This window comes from Chiloscyllium punctatum, chromosome 8 (genome assembly GCF_047496795.1).
Source record: "Chiloscyllium punctatum isolate Juve2018m chromosome 8, sChiPun1.3, whole genome shotgun sequence".
Lineage (NCBI taxonomy): Eukaryota > Metazoa > Chordata > Chondrichthyes > Orectolobiformes > Hemiscylliidae > Chiloscyllium > Chiloscyllium punctatum.
The window spans coordinates 45,421,640-45,431,250 of record NC_092746.1 but is presented as its reverse complement, the minus strand read 5'-3'; positions in this window follow the sequence as shown (position 1 = coordinate 45,431,250).

The window sequence follows — 9,611 nt, the reverse complement described above, 5'->3', positions numbered from 1 at the left end:
TGAGTATACAGCTGAATTAAGCAAAATACTGAAAGATTATTAATTTGAGATAATTGGTTACGGGGTCAGACCTTCCACATTTGGGTCTTGTCTGGTATTTATAAAAACCTCCAGAATCAACCTCAGTCCAGCATCATCAGGATGAGGATCGATAAGATCAAGCTGTGATGAGAAGAAATTTCTTCATTCGATGATTATCAATCTTTGGCATCATTTACTTCAGAAATATTTGGATGTCCTTGTTTCATATATTCAGAGTTGAGATAGGCAGATCTTTATACCGCCTGGGTATTTGGAGATATGAGGTTAAGAAATAAAGCTGAATTCAGGTCAAAAATCAACCAAGATCTCGTTGAATATTGGAGCAAGCAGAGGGAGGTATGTTTATAATTCTATTCCTATTTGGTAAGTCTTATTTTCATATACTTAATAGAAAGGGACAATTTTTTTTCAAATTTTTTAGGGCTGTCCCCATTTTGAAGTGATTATTCCATGTCATCAGTTGATTGCAGCAGGGATGTCAATGCTGTACATCTGACACATGGACAATATGTCCTCATGGAGCCTTCACACTGGTCTGCACCCAAAGTGTTGCAGGAACCCTGCTCACCACCTCCCACCACTCCACTCCAATCCTTCAGGTTCGCTAGCACTGCAACCCCTTTCCCACAATGCAGCATTGCTGGTTGACCAGTAGCCACACCCTCTCTCCCACTGTATCTCAGATTCCCCAGCACCATTATCCCTTCCTTCCCCTCCATTCTTGACGTTCATCAAAATATCCTTTAATTTATTCCTTGACTCACTTTGCTGTGAGTCTCAAGGGCAACTGGGGATGGCAACAATTCCTGTCCCAGCCAACAGCGGCCACAACCTATGAATGAATTTTAAAAGCTTCTCCATCATGAACTTAAGGTTAAAACTGAAAAAGGTTTTTGTTTTAGATTTATTCATGGACGTGAAGATTGTTGGCTGAGCCAGAAATTATTGCCCATCCCTAGATATTTTTGGGAAACTGGTGGTGAATTGCCTTCTTGAACCACGGCAGTCCTTTTGCTGCAGATTGCTCCACGATGCCATTAGGAAAGGAGTTCCAGAATTTTAACCCAGTGACGATGAAACACTGGTGACACATTTCCAATTCAGTATGGTCAGTGTCTCAGACCAGAATTTATAAATGGTGGTAATCCCATATATCTGTCGCCCTTGTGCTTGGACCAGGCCAGACCCCTTCAAAAATGTTTTAGGAGGTAGCCTAGACCCTAACTTTTCTTATTTTCAAGGCGGATGTGAAGGGGATATTTCAGGTGTGATGCAGCTGATCAAACCACTCAGCTTTAAGCAAAACAGAATTTATTTAAGTTTATTGTTGAGACACGAACAAAAGAAAATGGAATTTAGGATAACTTAACTATTGGAAAACTTAACCGACCCAATAAAGCAACTTAACTAAGGAACTGATTCAATCCAGTAATATCTCATAAGCGCACCCCTTGGCAAAAAAAGGTAAATTGAAACACAGATTCTTACAGGCAGGAGGGAATAACTTCCAAAGGGATTTCAGAGAGATAGTTAATCAGGAATCATTACTGAAGTTTGCAACCTTTCCTGGACTCCAGCATCTTGTGACTGCCACAGCTAAATCAAACTAGAGAACTGGCCATTCCCTTGCCATTGCTAAACTAGGCTCTTCCTAGACCCCTCAGCACCTCTGCCTTTATGATCTCTCTTTAAAAAAACACAAGGACAAAATAAATATGTTAAAGTGACAGCATTGTCACACTTGTCCTTCTAGATGGTAGCGGTTATAGATTTGAAGGTGCTGTCTAAGTAGCCTTGGTGAATTTCTGTGATGCATCTTATAAAAAGATATACACTGCTACTCTTGAATGTTGTGGAGAGAACAAATATTTGTGGATGTGGTATCAGTCAAGTAGGCTGCTTTGAGCCGTATGGTATCAAGATTCCTGAGTGTTGTTGGAGCTGCACTCATCCTGGCAAGTGGGGTTGGGGCAGAGAGGTCAGGAAGAAGATTCCATTACAGTCCTAGCTTATGCCTGTAGATGGCAGTCAGGCTTTGGGGAGTCAGATGGTGAGTTACTCTCTCCAGTATTCCTCACCATATATTCCACTGTTAATACAGCTAGCTGAAAATGTGTTGCTGGAAAAGCGCAGCAGGTCAGGCAGCATCCAAGGAGCAGGAGAATCGACATTTCGGGCATGAGCCCTTCTTCAGGAATGAGGAAAGTGTGCCAAGCAGGCTAAGGTAAAAGGTAGGGAGGAGGGACTTGGGGGAGGGGCATTGGAAAAGCGATGAGTTAAAGGAGGTTATGGTGAGGGTGATAAGGTGAGGGTGATAGGCCGGAGTGGGGTTGGGGCAGAGAGGTCAGGAAGAAGATTGCAGGTTAGGAAGGTGGTGCTGAGTTCGAGGGTTGGGACTGAGACAAGGTGGGGGGAGGGGAAATGAGGAAACTGGAGAAATCTGAGTTCATCCCCTGTGGTTGGAGGGTTCCTGGGTGGAAGATGAGGTGCTCTTCCTCCAGCCGTCGTGTTGCTATGGTCTGGCGATGGAGGAGTCCAAGGACCTGCATGTCCTTGGTGGAGGGGGAGGGGGAGTTGAGGTGTTGAGCCGGTTGGGTTGGTTGGTCGGGGTGTCCCAGGCGTGTTCTCTGAAACATTGTGCAAGTAGGCAGCCTGTCTCCCCAATATAGAGGAGGAATTGGGAATATGGGATGGCATTTTTACAGGGGGCAGGGTGGGAGGAGGTGTAATCTAGATAGCTGTGGGAGTCGGTCAGTTTATAGTAAATGTCCGTGTTGATTCGGTCACCCAAGATAGAAATGGAGAGGTCTAGGAAGGGGAGGGAGGAGTCTGAGATGGTCCAGGTAAATTTGAGGTCGGGGTGGAAGGTGTTGGTAAAGCGGATGAACTGTTCAACCTCCTCGTGGGAGCATGAGGCAGTGCCAATACAGTCATCGATGTAGCAGAGGAAAAGGTTGGGGGTGGTGCCAGTGTGTAGCTGCGGAAGATGGACTGTTCCACATATCCTACGAAGAGGCAGGCATAGCTGGGGCCCATGCGGGTGCCCATGGCTACTCCTTTGGTTTGGAGGAAGTGGGAGGATTGGAAAGAGAAGTTGTTCAGAGTGAGGACCAGTTCAGTCAGTCAAAGGAGGGTGTCAGTGGAAGGGTACTGGTTGGCATGGCAGGAAAGGAAGAAGCAGAGGGCTTTGAATCCTTCCAGATAGGGGATGGAGGTATACAGGGACTGGATGTCCATGGTGAAGATAAGGCATTGGGGACCGGGGAAGCGAAAATCATGGAAGAGGTGGAGGGTGTGGGTGGTGTCCTGTACGTAGGTGGGGAGTTCTTGGACTAAGGGGGACAGGACCGTGTCAAGGTATGCAGAGATGAGTTCGGTGAGGCAGGAGCAGGCTGAGACAATGGGTTGGCCGGGGCAGTCAGGTTGGTGGATTTTGGGTAGGAGGTAGAAACGGGCAGTGCGGGGTTGTGGGACTATGAGGTTGGAGGTGGTGGATGGGAGATCCCCCTGAGGTGATGAGGTTCTGGATGGTCTGGGAGATGATGGTTTGGTGGTGGGAGGTGGGGTCATGGTCAAGGGGGCAGTAGGAAGAGGTGTCCACGAGTTGGCGTTAAGCCTCAGCGATGTAAAGGTCAGTGTGCCAAACTACTACCGCGCCTCCCTTGTCTGCCAGTTTGATGGTGAGGTTGGGGTTGGAAAGGAGGGAGTGGAGGGCTGCACAGGGTTAGGCGTGGGGGCGGGAATCGGGGCAGGGATGGAGATCGGAGCGGGGCGGGTTTAGGCATGGTGACGGAGATCGGCGTGGGGGCGGGGTAAGGCGTGGTGACGGAGATCGGCGTGGAGGCGGAGACCCATGCGGCGTGGTCGTTCTGCAGGTGAGTGATGTCACTGGGGGCGGAAGTGGCTGTGGCGACACTGTTAATACAGCTAGGAGAAAGTGAGGACTGCAGATGCTGGGGATCAGAGCTTAAAAATGTGAGGCTGGAAAAGCGCAGCAGGTCAGGCAGCATCAAAGGAGAAGGAGAACCGACGTTTCGGGCATAAGACCTTCTTTAGGAACATTCCTGAAGAAGGTCTTATGCCCGAAACGTTGATTCTCCTTCTCCTTTGATGCTGCCTGACCTGCTGTGCTTTTCCAGCAACATATTTTTAAGCTCTGTTAATACAGCTAGTCTTGTTCAGTTTCAGGGTTCTGAGGGGTTAAATCAAGGTTAAATCTGTAAAACTCCAAAAATGAATAATTGAGTAAAAAATGTCTTTCAAAGCATGGTGTATACATTTAAATAACGTTGAGGTTGAAGTTATGTTGTTAAACTTCATACTTCCTTGAAACTTTCATTTGGTGCATTTTCCATCCAGTACTGTAGAGGGCAGCAAATCTCTACAATGTGCACAACTTAGTGTTTTGATTTGAATTGTGGAAATCAAATATTTATATGATAAAATTCAAAAATTAAATTGATGAATTAAAATAAAAATATTTTTACTAGATACTTCACTAATTACTGCAGCGACATTCTGAAAAATAAGATGTCAAATAGATTGGCTAATGTATCCATAGAAAAGATGTCTAATTTTTTTTGTTTGGAAGCTAAGATTTTATTATTTTTTACATGATGGTACAATCTCTCTAAAACATTCTGTTTCTTAAAACTATCATGCATTTTGCATATAATAGCTAAGCTAATGTAACAAATCTAACTGCTTCTACTTCTCGCAAAATCGTCATCATATGCAGCACATTAAGGAATTGGGTGAAGCAAAAATGTTCAGATTTAATCTGATTGTTGGTCAGATTCCAGACAGGTAGCTGCCAAGAATGCTACTCTGCTTGAGGTCATTTGGTGAAGGAAACTAAATAAATATTTAATAAAAGAGATAATATTTAAAGGTATATTTCATTACCATTGCAAAGTCTCTGATACAATTGAATGAATATTGAATTCCAATTACTATTTTTATGGAGACAGATGGACATTCAGTCTAGATGCCATATTATAACTATGGATTGGGTTAATTTCCAGTGTGATTGTATGAACACAGTACAGGATTTGGGATTAAAGCCTTTATAGGAGGTGTTTTGTTACAAATCGCCAATGGTTTATGATCTGTGCCAAAAAGCTATAGTAAGGGCAATCAAATTTAAAAGTACAAATATCAGTAATTTTGTTAAATTGGAATATTGAGTCCTGTTTTGCATCCCTCACAACATGTTCCAGATTACAGTTTTTGAAAAGGTTTCTAACTCAGGTTGTGTGTAAAGTCATAGATTTATTCGCAGAGCTGATGTGTTCTTCAGCAAAAGATTCAACACCTTGCTAGGTAACACCATCAGTGCACCTTTTGTGAAGCGTTAGTAGTCTGTTTCACCTGGTATTTATGTGTCACTGTTTTCTGGCATTTCTGGTTCCGTATCTGGTTGGGTTGTATGAGTTCAAAATGGCAGTGGAATAGTAACACAATGTGCAGGCTCCTCAGGCCAGGAGATCAGAGCTCATCTACTTTGTCTGCTTTACTTTATTTTCTTTCTATGCTTTTTAAAAATGTTTCCATTTATTATGGTACCTTACCTTCTTTTCACAACTTCATGGAAGGCGTCTTCTCCTGGTCCAGGCCCAGCGATGAGCTGACTTCCAATGGCCCAGAGTGGTGGTATAGGCCTGTTGCCTAGTGGACCAGAATCCCAGTGTGGCAGTCTCGGCCAGCTATGTAGGTCTTCCTCGACAGCTTTTGGATCTTCCAACAGCCTTGGGTGGAGGTCTAGGCCTGGCAAGGAGGTCCTGTTTTGCTGTGGCGGGGTGGTCTCAGCCCAGCCCTACGTGTCTGTTTTGGTCCAGTTTTCTAGGGCACCCCGAACCCAGGAACTGGGTTCATTGAACTGTGATGAACCTTTACTGTTTTTTTACTTATTTGTGACTTCTATCGTTAATTTAGCTGCCGTGGTATGGCGACTTATAAAACTTCTCACTTTTTTTTGTTAAAATACGGGTAACAATAAATTGCTATTCTAATCTATTCTATATTGTAGCAGAGGTCCTAACAAGGATCCTGAATAGGGCAATGGGATTAAAACCTCAGATGGCATCATACCAAGCTCTGAGTGGCGTGGGCTATTGCAAGATTAGTGGTAGAACCAGTGAGATATTTGGCAAATACTGGATTAGTGGTGCTGGAAGAGCACAGCAGTTCAGGCAGCATCCAAGGATGCTCTTCCAGCACCACTAATCCAGTATTTGATTTTCAGCATCTGCAGTCATTGTTTTTACCTAGATATTTGGCAAAGCCCTTCCTGACACTGAGATCACCTTGCCACATCTTGGAGCTTTTCCCAAGTGGCATGGTTAGATTCTCAGTAGGGAGCAACAAGTCCACAGTTGACATTCATTTTTGCTATCCAGTGCTATCAGTTCAACATGATGTGAATCCAGGATGGTATGCTGCCTCCCTGGTGTCTTTGGAAAGGATGTCACAGAACAGCTACAGGACATTTTTCTGGGGAGGCTGAACTACCAGAAGTTGTGCTCCATGTTGGTAGGAAACATCCCTGGGAGTTAGGAAGGAGATTGCAAAGCATGGCCTCCAAAGTATTAATGTTAGAATTATGACCAGTCTCGTAATGTGAGCACAAAAACAGGAGAATGGAGTGTTTGAAACTTGGTTGGAAATCTAATGCAGGAGGGAGGGCTTTAGATTGCTGAGGTACTAGAACTACTTCTGGTACGGGGGGAAGCTGTACAAGATCAACAGCTTGCATCTTGACAGGCCAGTGCTAACGTCCCCACTGGGAGATTTGTTAGCATTGTTTAGGAAAGTTTAAATTAGATTGGCGGGGGGTGGGAACCTAAAGAGAATCTCCGTTTCAAAGAAAGACAAGCCAGGAAACAGAAGTATAAGTGTAAGCAGCAAAAATAAAGACCAGGCAAAACGATGGTAAGCATCAAATGGGAGAATTTATCGGCTTAATTAAAGACACTCTGTCTGAATGCATTACAAAAAGGCTAATGATTTGAATCTACAAATGAAGGCAATAGATACAGCTTAATTGCCAATATGATGATGTAGCCATAGGGTGAGTAGGATTGGAACTAAATATCCAAAAATAGCTGGCAATTAGGAGGCATATACAATAAGGAAAAGGCATTGGGGCAAGCTTTCCTAATAAGAGGTACATTAATCGGAGAGGAACTTAGATTGAAAGATCAAGATGTGAAATTAATTTGGCTGGTGTTAAGAAAGAGCAAGGGGGTAGTGAACATTAATGGGAGATATTTACAGATGCAGCAAACTGTAGTGACAATATTGGGCAGAGTATAAATCAAAAATTAGAGATACATGTCGTGTGGGTAATAAAGGGCAACTTTAATTTACACGTCAGCTGGGTTGACTGGGTTAACCAAATCAGCAGTAATGCTGCAGTGGATGAAGCCCTGGAATGTTTTCAATAAGATTTTCTGGTTCAGAATGCTGAAGAGTCAATTTGGATTCTGGCTATTTTTGACTTCGCGTGTCATGAAGAGGGATTAATTAATTAATAACCTTGATTTGAAGGAGCCATTCTGCAATTTTGACAAGAATATGATGGAATTTCACATTAGGTTTGAATAAGACTTAGTTTGTTCAGAAATTAGAATTTTAAATCTGAAGAAAGGGAATTATGAAGATATGAGCAGAAAGTTTACTATGATGAATTGAAAAAATAAACTAAAAGCTTTAGTTATAAGCTTCAACATTAGAAAGGCAATGACTAATATTTAAAGAAATACATGATCCACAACAGATATACTTTCCTCTCGGCACAAACACCAAATGGGAAAAGTAAATCAAATGTGGCTAACAAAAGAATCTTAAAAATTGCTTTAAATCAAAGCAAGTGGCTTATAAAGATGTCTGAAAAAGTGGTATGCCTGAGGGTTGGGAGCAATTTAGAATCTTGCAAAGGAGGACCAAACAAAACCGATGAAGGGAGAAGTGAATATGAATGCAAGCAAGGAACATAAAGGCAGACTACTTAGCTATGCAAATTAACCTTATTAAGTACTATTTCTTTACTTATACATTTTTACCAAAACAATTCCTCATTCTTCGAGCTACAAAGCATAGAAACCAGCCCTTAGCCTACCATGTCAATACTGACTAACAAACACCAAACTACACTAATCCCTTTCAGTACAATGCCCTGGTATTTTAAGTGCTCATCCAGATGTCTCTTAAATTTTGCAAGCTCTTAGGCAGCAGATTCTATACTTCCATCCCCCTCAGGATGAAATAATCTTTTCTCAGGTCTCTTCTAAACCAATTACTCTTCACCTAAAGCTTGTACCCTCTGGTCTTAGACACATCTGGCTCTGTCAATGCCACTCATAATTTTGTATACCTCAGCCAGATCACTCCCTTCAGCCTTGTCTGCTCCAGGGAAAACAAACCTAGCCCATGTTGTCTCTTGTCATAACTGAGATTTTTCATCCCAGGCAACATCCTGATAGATCTCCTGTGCATCCTCTCCAGTGCAATCACATCCTTTTGGAAGTGTGGCAATCAGAACTTCAGTGCTCTCCAGTATTGCACCTGAGGCCTAGCCAATGTTTTATAAAGTTTTGTAACAAAATCTCCTTGCTCATGTATTAAACATTCCGGCTAATGAAGGCAAGCATTCCACATGACATTTTCACTCACCCTGTCTACCTGTTGACAGCTTCAGGGATCTATTGACTTGTTTACCAAGGTCCATTTGTTCTTCAGTACTCCCCCCAGAGACCTACTATTTATTGTGTAGATCCTTCCCTTATTAGACCTCCCATAAGCTATCTCTCTGTTTGTTCCTTTGGTCCCCATTGTTTATGGATTTTTTTGTTGTATCTTCTACAAAGAAGATAGATACAAACTGTGTTTAATGTCTCTACAATTCCTTTCTTTTCCATTATAATTTTACCAGCCTATGCCTCTAATAGACCAACTTTTATTTTCATTAATTCTTTCCAATATACAAATGTATAGAAAGGTGTGCAACCTGTGTTGATCTCTTTCTAGTCTATTCTCATATCTTAGTCTGTTCCCTTATTTCATTGTATTGTTTTGCTGAATTCTAAAGTCTTCCAATTCTCAGGCTTACTAACCTTTTTAACAATATTATAAGCCTCTTTGTTTTAGCAGTATCTTTAGCTCCACATTTTAGCAAGATGGGGAAGGAAATAATCATAGATGCTCGTGATTGCACGGACTTAAACCACAGGTGAGGGAATTCTTTTGAAAATCCACAGCTTCAGGGATCTATTGACTTGTTTACCAAGGTCCATTTGTTCTTCAGTACTCCCCCCAGAGACCTACTATTTATTGTGTAGATCCTTCCCTTATTAGACCTCCCATAAGCTATCTCTCTGTTTGTTCCTTTGGTCCCCATTGTTTATGGATTTTTTTGTTGTATCTTCTACAAAGAAGATAGATACAAACTGTGTTTAATGTCTCTACAATTCCTTTCTTTTCCATTATAATTTTACCAGCCTATGCCTCTAATAGACCAACTTTTATTTTCATTAATTCTTTCCAATATACAAATGTATAGAAAGGTGTGC